Here is a 16,155-nt window from a genome sequence, read left to right on the forward strand (position 1 = left end):
TGGGCCTGCGGGCGGCCAAGGCGGCAAAAAAGAACAGGGGCCATCCCCCCCAAAAACTCCTCTAAAAATAAATGCCAGAAACCTGCCTCTTACCAAACAAGAACCAAATAAGCCCCCTTTCTTTCATGCCTTCTTGAAATAAATTTGATAGTTCTAGTTTTCCTAGTTCTATTCACACGCATATTTAGACCGGACAGTGATGTGTTACGTCCTTTATACCATCTATTATGCCTATTCCTATTATCTGTATTTATTCATACTTTGTGGTTTTAGCAATATCATTATATATTGACTGTATATTTCTCGACTTCCATTTAGATTTCTATCATACTTTTATTCTTCCAAAAAAAATCCCATCTCTAACCAAACAAATACCAAAAAACCCTTCTTTTCAACTCTATTGAAATAGTTTTATATTTAGAGCTTGCATAATTAGATTCACTTTTATAGTCACCGTTTATACTGATGCATTCCATTCATCATTACATATCACATATCTATTATTCACATCATAGAGATAAATCATTATTTTTATCATGTACCAAATCTACTGCTACAACTTCTTTTTTCTAATATTTTCAATTTTTATATCCATCTTGATGTATTCATGAGATCTTTTTACAAGTAGATTTCTACCTTTCTATCATTTGTATTTGTAGTTTTTATAATAAAACCCCTGCTTTTGCCAAGTAAAAAACAAAACCATCCTTTCTTTTAAACTACTTTTAATAATGTTGTTGTATTTACAGTTACCATATCTATAATGTTTTAGATATTATATCATAGTGATGTACTAGATTTATAGCCGTTTCCTATAATATACCATCATAAGATCTATACGGTATCACTTGTATTACGTGTTGTATGGATTTATGTAACTTTACATTTACAATCCTTTAATAATTTGATCTATATATCTGCATAGATTCGCAACACATTTCTAGATTTAAAATTTCCTTTGAGCTGTGTTTATATTTAGCATCTCTATTGATATATCTATCAACATACACAATGCTCTTTGAAAAATACAATATCTTATTGGAATATATCATGACTTAAGTTACCTGTTAAATTTTAAATAGAGATCGAATAGATCAAAATGAAAGTTTATTCCCATTTCTACACATCTACTCGTTTTGTTTAAAGATAGCTATCCTTAGAATTTTACATTTAAAATCCAATTCCTAAATGCAATGACAAAACAAACAGCATCGAATTCCCACCAATGTCTTCCAAAACCATCAAGATACCTCCACCAGCCAAACGACTGCCAGCGAAAAAAACACACAACACTCTTTTCACTAACAGTTCTCATCACATCAGAAAAATGGAACCAAACGAAAAGAAAACCCTTGAGAAACACACGCAGCAAATCACAAAAACCTCTAAAAAAACCCAAACCAACTCGCTCAACTCCAATCAGTGCCACTGACCCTGAACGTTATTTTAAAAACTAACCAAAATTCTACATCTACACTAACTCAAAGAATAAGCAATACTCTGTCAAAAGAACTTTAGAAAGCGAACTAATGAACGAAATAGAAAAAAAACAAAAAATCTCAACCACTAAAAAATAAGAAAATAACTACCCAAAAAAAAAAAAAAACCCAACTTAAAAAGACCCACCATATAAATACCCACGTTCCCAAAAATAAAACTGATCAATAACCACCAAATACGTCAAAGGACAACAAGAAACCAAAAGAAAAAAAAAAAACAAAAAAACAAAAAAAACCAAAAGAAAATACATTTGTAAAACAAAAGTCCCCCAAACCAAAGCAACTTTAATTTACCTCAAAAAAATTATTCCCAACTGAAGAATAAACGCATAGAGCCTCATTCGATCAAAATAAAAATACCACCCAGAAATAAACACAAAGCCGAAAGAGAAACGTAACCATTGACAAGATCTCCCAAATGATCCGTCACAATAAAACGTACACTACAATCAAACAAACCAAAGAAATAAAAGCCCTGGAAGACGAGAAACACAAACGCAATTAGAGAGATTTTAAAAACCCCGCCGCTATTAACGACACGACGCCACCTCGAACCCACCGAAACAAACGCTACACGCCCACGCTAATAAAAGCCACGGCGACAGAATTAAAATCCGAGCCGCTGCTTCACGCAACGACCCGTAGAAACCATTGCACGCCTTTAAAAACAGAATAGCCCGGCAAAAAAAATATCCGACTACGGAACTCGATTCAAACCAAACCTTTATCGTCACCACCCGAAGAACCGAGAACCGTACCGGTCAGGAAGAACGCCATAGCCCTTAGCGCACACCCACTGCGACCAGAACAAACCCGTGCGATCGATCCCTACAAAGCACCTCCGAACCACGACACCCAAGAACTTGCGGCAGCCCAACCGCGCGCTGCCGGCCCCGGACGGAGCGCGGCTCCCGGCGGCAAAGCGGCTCCTCCGGCGGCTGCTCCGGCGCGCAGGGGCGGCGCCGCCCCGGAGACCCCCCCGCCCCCGCCCGCTCCCCCTGCCCGGGGGGCCCCGGCGGCGCCCGAGCCCCGCGCCCGGAGCGGACAGAGCGGCCGGCACCGGCCGGGCCGGCGCAGCAGCGCCCGCGCCGCCTCTGCCGCCCTTGGCCGGCCCGGCGCCAGCTGCCCTCGGCTCCGCACGGCGGCTCGCACCGGCAAAGCGGCTCCGCCGCTGCCGCGCCAAATTCCCCGTGCGCCTCGGCACCCGCCCGGCCCGGGCCGGCAGCGCTCCCGAGCGGCAACGCTCCGGCCCGGGCCGCGGCCACAAGAAGCGCCCTCAAATGCAGCGGCACAGCCCAACTGCAGCCCTGCAAACGCCGCCAGAGCTGCGGCTTCCCGCAACTCAACCCCGAAACTGACGCCGCGGGCGGCGCTCACCTCGCTTCAACAAGGGCAAAGAAATGGCTTCTCCCCTTCAAGTTCATCCCCTAGGAGAGCAGAAAAGAAGGGGCTTTCCTCCAATGAAATCCTTCAAGCCATGTGCAAGGGGGGATTTTGACCTCCATTCAAACCCTTGCTAAGGAGGGACACCAGCGCTGTCCCCTCCATTTAAACCTTAGGATGATGAAAATGGGCTGGCTACCTTCAAATCAAAGCCATCCGATGACAACAATACTTTGCCCATTCCCGTTCAAATGGAACGCAGGGATTCCCTGTCACCCCTGGGATACCCCTAACAGCCGGGAAAAGGCAGCTTTTCCTTCAATCGACATCCTTGGAACCGCAAGCGAAAGCGGATCCCCCCCAGTTCCAACACAGACAAGATTAGGAGAGTAGCTGCTTGCCTCTCCTTCATTTCTTTTGTCTTCACAAGCTCCCTTTTTGTTCCTGGGGAAGCGGGGAGGGGGGACTGCCAAGATCCAATTGAAAAGGGAAAGGACCAAAGTCCCCGCTCCAAATCCACACGCCCTCAGCCGTTCGGCTGCTGCTTCCCGGCGCAAAGATTCGTCCCTCGGCACCTCCTTGAAGCGATGCTCCGCGGATCCAAGCGCGTATCCAGGTGTTCGCCCAGACGCTGCGAGAAGCTCTCGCAGTCCTTCCATGAGACAGCCCCGGGAGCCCCCCCGTGAACCCCTCTACTCAGCAGCTCCATGCAAAAGGCAGCTGAGGCGAAGCCTCCCCCTAAAACAGCCTCGCACCCCCCCCCCCCCCGGCAGGAGCCGGCCCCTCATCATCCTCACAGCTCACACCTGGGGCTGCTCCGAGCCCCCCATCATCCTCACAGCTCACACCTGGCGCTGATGCCGCTCTCCAACAGCGCCTCTCCCCGTCCAGCACACAGCCCGCTTCTCACAGACACAGAGCCAACAGAAATCTGCTCCGGGTGCTGGCTTTTCTGAGTCCGTCTGCTTCCACAATTCAGACACGGACGTGCGCTGATGGCACTGAGGGAAAGCTTTCCAGTGCACAAAACTGTCATTCTGGTAGCGCGCTTTGAGACGCCTTCAGAAAAAGCAGAATCAGCGCCGCCTCCTAAGAGCCCTGCTGAGGAACCCCGCCCTCCTTGGGACACCCAATGCAGCAGAGCTCGAAAAACGAGGGCAAAAGTCAAGCTTGGAGTGGAAAAAGACAATAGAAATACAGCAGCCTTTCAAGAAAGCCTTCACACAGTAATAGTGGGAGCCGGTCACGTTTCTTCTTTCCTTGCTCTCTGGAATGACATCAATACGAAGTAAAAAACCCACACGAAACACAAGGCAGAGCTGGGATTTTACACGTCTTCCTTTTGGCTCTCGGGATGACAAGCGCCTCTTCCGGGACTGCGACACGCTTTGGGCGCTGGCAGAGAACGGAGGCAAAAGGTGCCAGAGAGCCCTTTCTATCGCCTTCAGCCCCTGCAGCTGTTCTGAGGGTTCCAGGGCACAGCTCGGTCCGTTCCTAGATCAAAACCTCACGGCAATATCTTCAGAACTACTACCCATCTCCAGTCGGAACCTTCTACATTCCTGTAAACAAATGAGTGCATAGAGAGGGTTTCTCCCCAGCTGAGTTTAGAGACCAATTCCTATTCTTTAGCAATACCTAGAAAACCGAATGCCTTGCCAGGTTTTAGCATCCTACACCCACTCACCCCTCCCTGTGCATTTGGTGGCAGCTTTGGGTCCCTCCGGGGGACGGCACCCAGCGTGACCCCCGCCCCTCGCCCGCCCCCCACCTGCTCCTGCACCGCCGTGGGGCTCCCTCTCCCGGGCACCTTGGGGTGCCCCCAACGGCATCAGAGCCCCGAGTCTTCACCCCGCCTTTCCCTGACCCCCAAAGAAGGCTCCGAACGAATCCGACTGCCCCGGACAGCAGCGCAGCGCTTCCCCCAAGCCCTTCCCACACGTGCATGGCCCCAGCAAGGGATTCTGCTGCAACAAGAAAGGGGGGGCAGCCCCCAGAAGGCTTGAGGTTCCTGCCCAGCCTCGCTGTCACGGGCCAGGGGCAGCGAGAGAGGGAGCGGCACAGACGGCGGGGACGGCCCGGCACGGAGCGGGGGCCGCTCTCAGCGCGATGCCGGCAAAGCCGCAGCTCCGGCGCTGTCGGCCGCGCTGCTTGAGCGGCACGGGGGGATCCGCCGAGAGCCTCCGGCCCCGCGCGGGGACTCCCGCAAGGGCCCAGGGGCGCCGGGCTCCGGCCCTCGGGGCTTTATTCTCCGGCAGCCCGAGCCCCGCGGCTGCGGGGCAAAGAAGGAAAGGGGGCACGGGAAGAGAGGAGCGAGAGCAGGGCACGACAAAGGGCGGCGAGGGAGCTCGGGCTGTGCAGGAAAGCGGCACGGGAAGGGAAAGCCCGGGACGAGGGTACACGGAGGCTGGGCAGAGGAAGGAGACAGGGGGAACAGAAGGGAGTAGCGGGCTAGGGACAGGACAGGAAGGAGCCGGCTTTGCGGGGGCAGAGGGAATGGGGGAAAGGGAGCGAGAGAAGGCGAAGACGGGGAGAAGGAAGGAGGGCTAGAGAGAGGGACAGGCGGGGAAGCCTCCCAGAGCCCCGGCTGCACCCCGAGCCCGGCCCGGCGCCTCGCCCTACCCGGGATGCTGCGGCGCTCGGCGGAGCTCGGCTCGCTCCGGAGACGCTCGGCTCGAGTCGGCTCTTGGCGCCTCAACTCGGCTCTTGGCGCCTGCATTCGCCTCTTCGGCTCCGCTCGCCTCGCCTCGGCTCCCCGACGGCGGGCGGGCAAGCGCCGCCGCCTCCCGTTCAGCTCGCCCGGCTCGGGGCTCTCCCGCTGCCGCGTCCCGCGGGCGGCCCGGCCACGGCGCGGACACGACCGGGAGCGCGGGCTCGGGCAGGAGCTCATTAGGCTGGGAGCGCACTGGCGCTAAGCAGCGCGCACGAGAGCAGCAGGCTCGCTTCGCCTGAGCTCGGCTCGCTTCGCTTCAGGCAGCCTCGGAAGCCTCGCCTCGGTTCGCTCGAGGCCCTCAGGGTCGGCCGCTCTCGCCTTGCTTCGGCCGAGCTCGTGCGATTCCCCCGAAGGCGGCGGCGTTCGGTTGTGTTTTTAGAAATAGCCTCCTCTATCGATTGGATCTCTCTACAGTTAGATTTATATTTCTAGAATACGTCTATTAATCCAAACAAAAACCCCATCTCTAACCAAATAAATACACGAAAACACCTTCTTTTAAACGGTATCGAAATATTTTTATACTTTGTGTAATTATACTCACATTTATATTTATCGTTTCTTTTGATGCAATCTATTAATAATTATCTATAATATCTATAAAATTCTAGACATGTATTTAAAGTATTATCTATATTATGTATCGTATCTACTGCTGCAACTGATTTTTTCTTCTAGTTTTAAACTTTATCTGTATGTATTTATGATATCTTTCTAGACTTAGATTTCTACCTTCATATTCTTTGTATTTATCATTTTTATCATCAAAACCCTGCCTATTGACAAGTTAAAAAAACCGCTTTCTTTAACGATCTAAAAAATATTTTTATATTTATAATTTTCATATTTCTATTTATAATTTGCTCTCTAGTACGTGATAACATACCTGCTCCTGCACCGCAGTGGGGCTCCCGCTCCTGGGCACCTCGGGGTGCCCCCAACGGCATCAGAGCCCCGAGTCTTCACCCCCCCCCCCCTTTTCCTCTAGTTAGAAACTACACTGGAACTTTTTTCTGGAAACAAAGACATGACCTAAATCCTCTCCCCATGTCCTAGACAGACAGATGTTCAGTTCTTAGTTGACTGGGCAGCAGTTTCTTCAATAGAATGATAAACAATATGGAAACGTTTTAGCTACAAGCAAATAGGCAAATCGGAACAAGGTCCTGGTGGCCAGCCACTGCAGTTCTTTTGAAGCAATTTTTTAAACAATCAAATACTGATACCACAAAAAATAAAGCAAAAAGCTGACTACTGGCTAAGAAAGAAGGAAAAATTAACTTTTGACGACAACAACAACATTCCAAGGACACAGGCTTTTTTCCAATCTCAGACCTTATTACTACTACCTCTCTTGGGAATTCTCATCGTGGATCCCAAAAGGAATAAATCCCTCAGCGTGTCCTAAAGCACCAAGGAGCTACCTACAAGTGAAGGTGGCTACTTTCAGTGCAGACACAGCTGATGACACAGCAGTAGCACAGTTCCGTGCTGCACAGGGATAATACTGTCTCCTCTTCTCCAGCAGCTGACTCTCTCCTGCCATGGCTTCTGTAAATGCATCAGAGCACGACCTTAAACACAAACAGGCAAGAAAACACCATCCGAAGTCTTTCATTAAGCAGTACAAGAAGGGTTCCAAGCAGAGACCAACAGAATTTCAAGGAAGCAGTATGCAATTAAACCCCCTCAGACTCGTTCAAGTAGCCGGCAAAATGGAACCATTCAGAAACGACAAAGAAAACCCCCCCAAGTATTTATACAGGAGTCCTTAATGTCAGAAAGGGGATGACAGGTTATGTTCAGATAAGATGAATGTTTATTTGGATCTATAAATAAACTTCTCTCGTGGTCCTTTGCCAAAAAATAGAACCTACAAGTGAACACCTACACCTGCCTCAAGAGACCTAACGAGCCCCTGGCAGCCACCGGCATCAAAGCGCAGTGGATGTTTCTAATCCAGGCTAAGGAGAACAATGTCACCTTTTGTTCTCTCCAGTTTGTTTCCTCTGCAGTCCTAGTTGCTTCTTATGATTTTTACAGTCTCTGTATCTTCTCGGGCAGCGCTGAGTCTGACGACCGGGATACGAGAGTCCTTCCCTGCCCTACGGAGAGAACCAGGAAAAAAAGTTCAAAAAAGAACAGGGCAGTTTGAAGTTAATACCTCCGACGAGAAGCAGCACCCGACAAACAGAGCAACGGTGAACAAAGCGTGACACCTCCCTGGGGACAGAAGACTTACAAACTCTCCGGGATTTACAATTCTAGTAACCAAGCCCTTCAGCACAGCAGCCAAGTGTCCCATTAGGTGGTGCTGCACCAAAGCACGATCCGAGAGGTTCCAAAGAGTGAAATGCACGTTACTGTCCAAAGATGTAAAATCTTGCAAAATAACAAAACTACAATAGATCTAAACTACAGGGCAAGAGTACAAGTGTTAGCTTGAGGAGCTGGAACCATCCAGGTGAGCAACTGCTAACCGGATCCTCAACAGACTTTGAGGAACCCTTCAGGATACAGAAGGGTTTTCCCCAGAAATTGCACAGGCCGAGTTTTGATAGAAGTGCACTTGCCAGATGCTCAGAAACGTCACCCATCCTCCTCCGGGTGTCCTGAGAGAGCTGCGAATGGCTCTCACCTGGTTTGAGCTGGTTCTGTAAGGGCTCAGGCTGAATTTCACCAGATGCAACCAAACTGGGCAACACCCAGTGGGACAGAAGGAACCCAAAGCTTGTTTTACCCAAAGCTTGGGTAAGCAGAGCTCCAGCAAATACTGAGGAAACGGACAGAACGGGGTAACAAATAATAAACATACCTTTTTTTTTTTTTTTTTTTTTTTTCTTTTCAGATGAGCAAAACAATTAAGGAGAAGGTGAAAACCTCACCATGACTGAACATTTCATCACCTGTAAGCTGACCATCCTTAGCATAGAGGACTCCAAATTTAAAATTCACCGATCCCAGGAAAATAAAACCAAATATTATTTGGTAAACAGTCAAACAGAAGACATAAAAATTTGTTTCCTCTAATCTTTGCATACATCCTACACGTTAGAACATACATTTTATACCATCTCCTACTACACAATAATTTACCTTTAAACTTTGATAGTATAGCATAAAATCATTAACTTAGACGGGTGATCAATTATTATTAAATTGGTGCTTCAAGTTATTTTTGCTGTCAGGTTCAAAAAAACATGACTTCTTTTTACTGTAACGAGCAATTGATTTAGAAGTCATCAAAAGCCCATCCAAATACAAAGCCGCATTCACCGGACGGGTCTGTGAGCAAGAAGTAGTTAGGCTTGTACTCACCTCTTGCCCTTCAAGAACCAATAAATCCTGTCAACAAAAACAGCATCTTTAGCCCCCTCCTATTAAAGATTCTACAAGGATGATGGTTTTATTGGTGTTTAGAAGTTTGGATTTGAAATGGCCAGTTCAATGGATAAAGAGACAGTTTAAGTAGTATTAGATTATTATTATTATTCTTATTAGCTACTGGAAGAAACAAACCAGTAGGATCTATACTTAATTACTTCTATTTCCAGGAAATCATAAAGAAAAAGAACCAAACCAAAAAAAGTCACTTCCTACCTTTTGTATCTCAGGATGAAAAATGTCTCTTGGGCTCTTCTCCAGTTTCTCCAGACTCCTGGCACTGAAATGCAAATGAACGAGTGCTTTATAGGAGGGCAAGTGCACATTCCAACCCCGAACCCCCAACCGATGGCAGTTACAGCGCTTACAAAATGAATCCTTCCCAGAGCCTCTGGGAAATGGAACGGTTTGTGCAACTGCCATTTCTTCCCCAAAATACTAACTCCCAACACTTCCTAAACTGAGTTTGCATTTTAGAAACAGAAATTAGGGAGACTCAGGGTGGAGATCAGGTTGAAATTGATTTCCTTCTAAAGCACAGGGGCTCTGTTCCATCACCCTTCACTTTGGCTCCACACGGAATCACAGGGAGCATTTTAGGAGGGCTCAAGAACCAATTCTATTTCTCTCTTTTTTCTAGTGCTCTCTCTTCCTAAATAATTCAAGGCAAGTCAAATGAAAAAGGACAAGTTCAGCAGCAAATTCACACTTTTTCCCTTCGTCTGCTCAAGAACAGGCTTTAAAACCACTTCTTGCTGCCTTCAACGGTCAAGACTTGCAAAACGGTTTCGCAAGTTTGATAGGTTTATCATAAAAACCACAGAACGCAAGCTCTGAATGACAGGAAAAGGTACACAGGCAAATATCTCAGCTGATGGTGGCTTATTTGTAAACACAGACCTTAACGGAGATTGCACGGAGAATGTTTCAGTGGGACTCGAAGGGAAAAATATTTCCTGAGTACCCTGTAAACAAGAAAAGCTAGGATATATTACAGGACATACCCACGTGTTCTGCATATTCAAATAGGATTATCAATAAAAACATTTAAGAAGGAAGAAAACCAAGGTAATTTTACTCAGCTATATTTACTGCCGATTTAGAGGAAAAAAAACAAAAAAAAAAAAGTGAACCAGAAACGCCTACAGTAGAACTTTAAAACAATTGCTTGGATAAAAGCAGCTCATGGAACATGAAGTAGAAAAAAAGCGAAACCAGTATCAGACCTGCCTATTTTCTTACCATTGCACAAGAAAATCCGACAAGCGGTAGAAAGTCACTGCCTAAAACCGATCCTAGGATGTAACCGAGAACAATGGAGGCATTTGCTAATCTAAACGGAAACCTTTTCCGGACCCTAGTGTCAAATCACACGTTTTGTCTCTCAGCAGCTCGAGGCTGGAGAGCATTCCCCCTGGGGGTCGGGAGGGTAGGGGCACAAGGGGCTGAGTTTGCCGATCGCACCTGTGCCATCAGAAGGATCCAGCCCGGCGCTCCTTGCGCTCGCCATTCTCCGGGCCATCGCTGTGTTTTACTGCTCAGCGATGCCGCTCCATCTGTTTGCGTGGAAGAAAGAGCCACGAGCACTGAGGCACTCAGCAGCCGTGTCATGCCAGCGATGTCGAGCGCTCTCTGCTCGCAAGGCTGAGCACGCCGCGGAGCCGCCTCCGCAGCCGCTCGTCCGCCCCCGCCCGCAGCAGCGGCAGCGGCCCGAGGGAGACGGCTGCAGCTCGGCGGCTCCCGCGCCTCCGCCAGCCCGAGGGCAGCCGCCGCACAGTGACCGCGGCAGCGCCCGGCGCCGCTCGCCCGGGGCGGCTCCTGCAGCTCCCGGCCCGCGGCAGCAAAGCACCGCCTGGCGCTCCGCCATCGGCGGGCGGCAGCGCGCCCCGCCCGAGCTCAGCCCCCGCCACCGGGACCGCTGAGCGAGGCCGAGGCACCGGGCGGACGCCCCTTCCGCGCCGCTCGGCTCCGTGCGGGCGGCCGGACGGAGGCTTCGCCCCTCCGGCGTCGCTGCCGCGGCTCCGTCCCGCGTGGGACAGGCGCCGGGAGCTCCCCGCGCCCAGCCCGCTCCCCCGGCACGCGGCCGCCTCGGCCCGCCAGCCATTCATATGGCGCGTCGGCCGTTGCGTCAGACGCCGCGCTTTACGGCCGCAGGGCCTGCCGGGAGTTGGAGTCTCGAACTGACAGCCACCGCTCCGTTCTCCGCCACCGGGAGCGGCGCTCCCGCCAGGGGATCAAACGGCTCCTTCGCTCCTGGGCGCGGAAGCACCTTAGGCAGCACCGCCCCTCCCGAATGTCCTTTCTTTTCCACTCCTAATCTTTTTTCTTTTTTTCACTCTGTTTTTCACCCCCTTTTCCACTTTCGCGCTTTCTTTTTCACTCTCACCCTTTTCCTTTTTCATTTTTTTTCTTCCTTTCTCTTCCTCCTTTTTTTTTTCTTCCTTTCCTTTTTCCTTTTCTTTCTTTCGCTCTTTCTTTCTTTCTGTCTGTCTTTCTCTATTTCTTTCTTTCTCTCGCTCTCTTCCTGTCTCTCTCTTTCTTTCTTTCTGTCTGTCTTTCTCTATTTCTTTCTCTCTCTCTTTCTTTCTTTCTCTCGCTCTCTTCCTTTCTCTCTATTTCTTTCTTTCTGTCTCTCTTTCTGTCTCTCTTTCTTTCTTTCTCTCTGTCTCTCTGTCTCTCTCCCTTTCTCTCTCTCTCTGTCTCTCTTTCTTTATCTCTTTCTTTCGTTCTCACTGTCTCTCTTTCTGTCTCTCTCTCTCTGTCTCTCTTTCTTTCTCTCTCTTTCTTTCGTTCTCAGTCTCTCTTTCTGTCTCTCTCTCTCTGTCTCTCTTTCTTTCTCTCTCTTTCTTTCGTTCTCAGTCTCTCTTTCTGTCTCTCTCTCTCTCTGTCTCTCTTTCTTTCGTTCTCAGTCTCTCTTTCTGTCTCTCTCTCTCTCTCTGTCTCTCTTTCTTTCTTTCTCTCTTTCTCTCTCTCTCTTTCTTTCGTTCTCACTGTCTCTCTTTCTGTCTCTCTCTCTCTCTGTCTCTCTTTCTTCCTCTCTTTCTCTCTCTGTCTTTCTTTCGTTCTCACTGTCTCTCTTTCTGTCTCTCTCTCTCTGTCTCTCTTTCTTTCTCTCTCTTTCTTTCGTTCTCACTGTCTCTCTTTCTGTCTCTCTCTCTCTCTGTCTCTCTTTCTTTCGTTCTCAGTCTCTCTTTCTGTCTCTCTCTCTCTCTCTGTCTCTCTTTCTTTCTTTCTCTCTTTCTCTCTCTCTCTTTCTTTCGTTCTCACTGTCTCTCTTTCTGTCTCTCTCTCTCTCTGTCTCTCTTTCTTCCTCTCTTTCTCTCTCTGTCTTTCTTTCGTTCTCACTGTCTCTCTTTCTGTCTCTCTCTCTCTGTCTCTCTTTCTTTCTCTCTCTTTCTTTCGTTCTCACTGTCTCTCTTTCTGTCTCTCTCTCTCTCTGTCTCTCTTTCTTTCTTTCTCTCTTTCTCTCTCTCTCTTTCTTTCGTTCTCACTGTCTCTCTTTCTGTCTCTCTCTCTCTCTGTCTCTCTTTCTTCCTCTCTTTCTCTCTCTGTCTTTCTTTCGTTCTCACTGTCTCTCTTTCTGTCTCTCTCTCTCTGTCTCTCTTTCTTTCTCTCTCTTTCTTTCGTTCTCACTGTCTCTCTTTCTGTCTCTCTCTCTCTCTGTCTCTCTTTCTTTCTTTCTCTCTTTCTCTCTCTTTCGTTCTCACTGTCTCTCTTTCTGTCTCTCTCTCTGTCTCTCTTTCTTCCTCTCTTTCTCTCTCTCTCTTTCGTTCTCACTGTCTCTCTTTCTGTCTCTCTCTCTCTGTGTCTCTTTCTTTCCTTCTCTCTTTCTCTCTCTCTCTTTCGTTCTCACTGTCTCTCTTTCTGTCTCTCTCTCTCTGTCTCTCTTTCTTTCCTTCTCTCTTTCTCTCTCTCTCTTTCGTTCTCACTGTCTCTCTTTCTGTCTCTCTCTCTCTGTCTCTCTTTCTTTCCTTCTCTCTTTCTCTCTCTCTCTTTCGTTCTCACTGTCTCTCTTTCTGTCTCTCTCTCTCTGTCTCTCTTTCTTTCCTTCTCTTTTTCTCTCTCTCTCTTTCGTTCTCACTGTCTCTCTTTCTGTCTCTCTCTCTCTGTCTCTCTTTCTTTCCTTCTCTCTTTCTCTCTCTCTCTTTCGTTCTCACTGTCTCTCTTTCTGTCTCTCTCTCTCTGTCTCTCTTTCTTTCCTTCTCTCTTTCTCTCTCTCTCTTTCGTTCTCACTGTCTCTCTTTCTGTCTCTCTCTCTCTGTGTCTCTTTCTTTCCTTCTCTCTTTCTCTCTCTCTCTTTCGTTCTCACTGTCTCTCTTTCTGTCTCTCTCTCTGTGTCTCTTTCTTTCCTTCTCTCTTTCTCTCTCTCTCTTTCATTCTCACTGTCTCTCTTTCTGTCTCTCTCTCTCTGTGTCTCTTTCTTTCTTTCTCTCTTTCTCTCTCTCTCTTTCGTTCTCACTGTCTCTCTTTCTGTCTCTCTCTCTCTGTCTCTCTTTCTTTCTCTCTTTCTCTCTCTCTCTTTCGTTCTCACTGTCTCTCTTTCTGTCTCTCTCTCTCTGTCTCTCTTTCTTTCTTTCTCTCTTTCTCTCTCTCTCTTTCGTTCTCACTGTCTCTCTTTCTGTCTCTCTCTCTCTGTCTCTCTTTCTTTCTCTCTTTCTCTCTCTCTCTTTCGTTCTCACTGTCTCTCTTTCTGTCTCTCTCTCTCTGTCTCTCTTTCTTTCTCTCTTTCTCTCTTTCTCTTTCTTTCGTTCTCACTGTCTCTCTGTCTCTCTCTCTCTGTCTCTCTTTCTTTCTTTCTCTCTTTCTCTCTCTCTTTCTGTCTCTCTCTCTCTCTGTCTCTCTTTCTTTCTTTCTTTCTCTCTGTCTCTCTCTTTCTTTCTCTCTGTCTCTCTCTGTCTCTCTTTCTTTCTTTCTCTCTCTCTTTCTTTCTTTCTCTCTGTCTCGCTTTCTGTCTCTCTCTCTCTCTTTCTTTCTCTCTCTCTCTTTCTTTCTTTCTCTCTGTCTCTTTCTTTCCTTCTTTCTTTCCTTCTTTCTTTTTCTCTTTCTCTCTTTCTCTCTCTCTCTTTCTTTCTTTCTCTCTTTCTTTCCCTGTATTTCTAATCTGGGATTTCCATTCTGGCTTTAGGATAAAAAAGCAGCAGTAGAAACGTTCAGGCTACCGGGGAGTGCAAAAAACCCCAAAACGGTAATGATTTTAGGAAAACTATTTCCTCCATGGGAGCCTGAAATTTTCTACAGCTGCAGGTGACATCGAGCTTTTATTTCTTCTTCTAGATAGTTTATACTTAATACTCTATTTATACAGCGCCCCCTGCCGTCTTCATGGGCGCACTGCAGGCACAGCGCCCTTTGCCGCCTGCATGGGCGCACTGCCGGCACAGCGCCCCCTGCCGTCTGCATGGGCGAACTGCAGGCAGAGTGCCGCCGAATGACGTCACCTCGTCGACACGGCGCCCCGCCCCGGCCCCGCCCCCAGCGCCCCTTGGAAAGACCCCAAGGCGTAGCCGTTTTGCCAGCTGCCTGATCAAAATGCCGACACCCACCTCGAGCCCTAGAAACGATTTCCCGCGACGCCGAACCCTGCAGGCGAATCGGAATGCCATCATCGCAATTGAAACGCCACAGAAAAGCTCGTCGGGGCCGCGCCGGCATCGGTGTTCCGTGCAGGCATTCCGGATAGACACACCGCCGGGGGCCCTCCGTTCTTCCGCCCTTTTGAGAAGGTCAAACAAACTCCGCCACGCGCCACGCCCAAGAGGGCTGCCTGGCGGCGGCGCCGGGCTGCAGTACCGCGCTCTGCCCACAAGGCGGCAGCACTGCCGCCCACCCCAGCCGGGGGCGCCGCGCGCCTTGGGCCTGCGGGCGGCCAAGGCGGCAAAAAGGAACAGGGGCGATCCCCCCCAGAAGCTGCTCTGAAATAAATGCCCCAAAACAACCAGGAAGAAGAAAAAAATCCTCCTGCCTCTAACCTAATAGGATAAAAAAAAAAAAAAACCAAAAACACCAAACCAAACCCAAACCCAACAATTTCTTTTAAAAAATACGTAAATATTTTTTAAAATAGTTTTTCATATTAATATTCACCTTTCTATTTATAATGCGTATTGATGTATATTTATACATTTCTATTTATAAATAAATTTCTATTCTATATTACATCTCTCCCTAGTACTTAAATTTATTTCTCTATTTTTATACATATTTTTACATAGTAAGTATATATTTGTTAGGATTTTTGCTTCTGTAACGTTTACATTATTTAAAATAATTCCCCTGCCCCTACCCGGATAAAAGCCAAAAAGAACCCCCTTTAATTTCGACTGCATTTAAATTTGTAAAAAAATTATTTTTTTTTCATCTTTATATCCACATTTATATTTCAAATGTATATTGATGTGTAATGTTTATTTTTACATTTATAATTTCCGATTTTTTATAAGTTTATATTCTATTTTACATCTGTTCCTATTTCTTCTATTTATTGACATCTTTTTATTCCTATCTTTCTATATTTCATCTATATTTCTGTGTTAGGATTTTTACTTCTGTAACTCTTCCATTATTTAAAATAAAACCCCTGCCTCTACCCAAATTCAAGCCAAAAAGAACCCCTTTCTTTTCAACTCTATTTCAATCTTTTTTAAAATTGTATCTTTCAGGTTCATGTTCACATTGACATTTAAACTGTATATCAATGTATACTCTTATTTGTATTCTATATTACATCCCTTCCTATTATTTCTATTTCCTTAGGTTTTATATTTATATCTTGATTATCTATCTCAATATTTAGAAACAGGTAAGAGTAATATCTATGTTCATATTATTTCAAATAAAAACCCTGCCTCTAACCCAAGAAGAGCCCAAAAAACCCCAACCCTTTCTTTTAGACAATATTTGAATAGATTTTACCCCTAGGTTTTCCTATTGATAGTCACATTTCTATTTATAATGTGTATTGCTTACTGATCCATTTCTCTTTATCAATGTCAATTTATAAATCAATTGATATTCTATATTCCATCTATTCCGAGGACTTATTTCTATATTTTTATACGTATTTTGATTCATTGATTATCTATTTCTGCCTTCAGATTTTCACTTCTGGAACACTTGTGTTATTTCAAATAAAACCCCTGCCTCTACTCAAACAAAAGCCAAAAAATTCCCTTTCTT

At 47.0% G+C, this 16,155-nt stretch overlaps 1 long non-coding RNA gene across 2 annotated transcripts; it reads right to left on the reverse strand.

The window, feature by feature from the left end:
- Positions 1 to 6,088: 6,088 nt before the first annotated feature.
- On the reverse strand, positions 6,089 to 11,069 carry LOC143693126 (uncharacterized). 2 transcript variants are annotated; one of them, XR_013180624.1, is made up of 3 exons: positions 9,880 to 10,221; positions 9,196 to 9,259; positions 6,089 to 7,700 (listed from the first exon to the last, which is right to left on the reverse strand). It is a non-coding gene; the product is annotated as an uncharacterized LOC143693126 (long non-coding RNA). The 2 variants fall into 2 exon arrangements; XR_013180623.1 differs by lacking the exon at positions 6,089 to 7,700 and adding an exon at positions 10,444 to 11,069 and having other exon boundaries at positions 8,195 to 9,259; positions 9,880 to 9,944.
- Between the last annotated feature and the right edge of the window lie 5,086 nt (positions 11,070 to 16,155).

The sequence above is a fragment of the Agelaius phoeniceus genome, unplaced genomic scaffold (genome assembly GCF_051311805.1).
Source record: "Agelaius phoeniceus isolate bAgePho1 unplaced genomic scaffold, bAgePho1.hap1 Scaffold_296, whole genome shotgun sequence".
NCBI lineage: Eukaryota > Metazoa > Chordata > Aves > Passeriformes > Icteridae > Agelaius > Agelaius phoeniceus.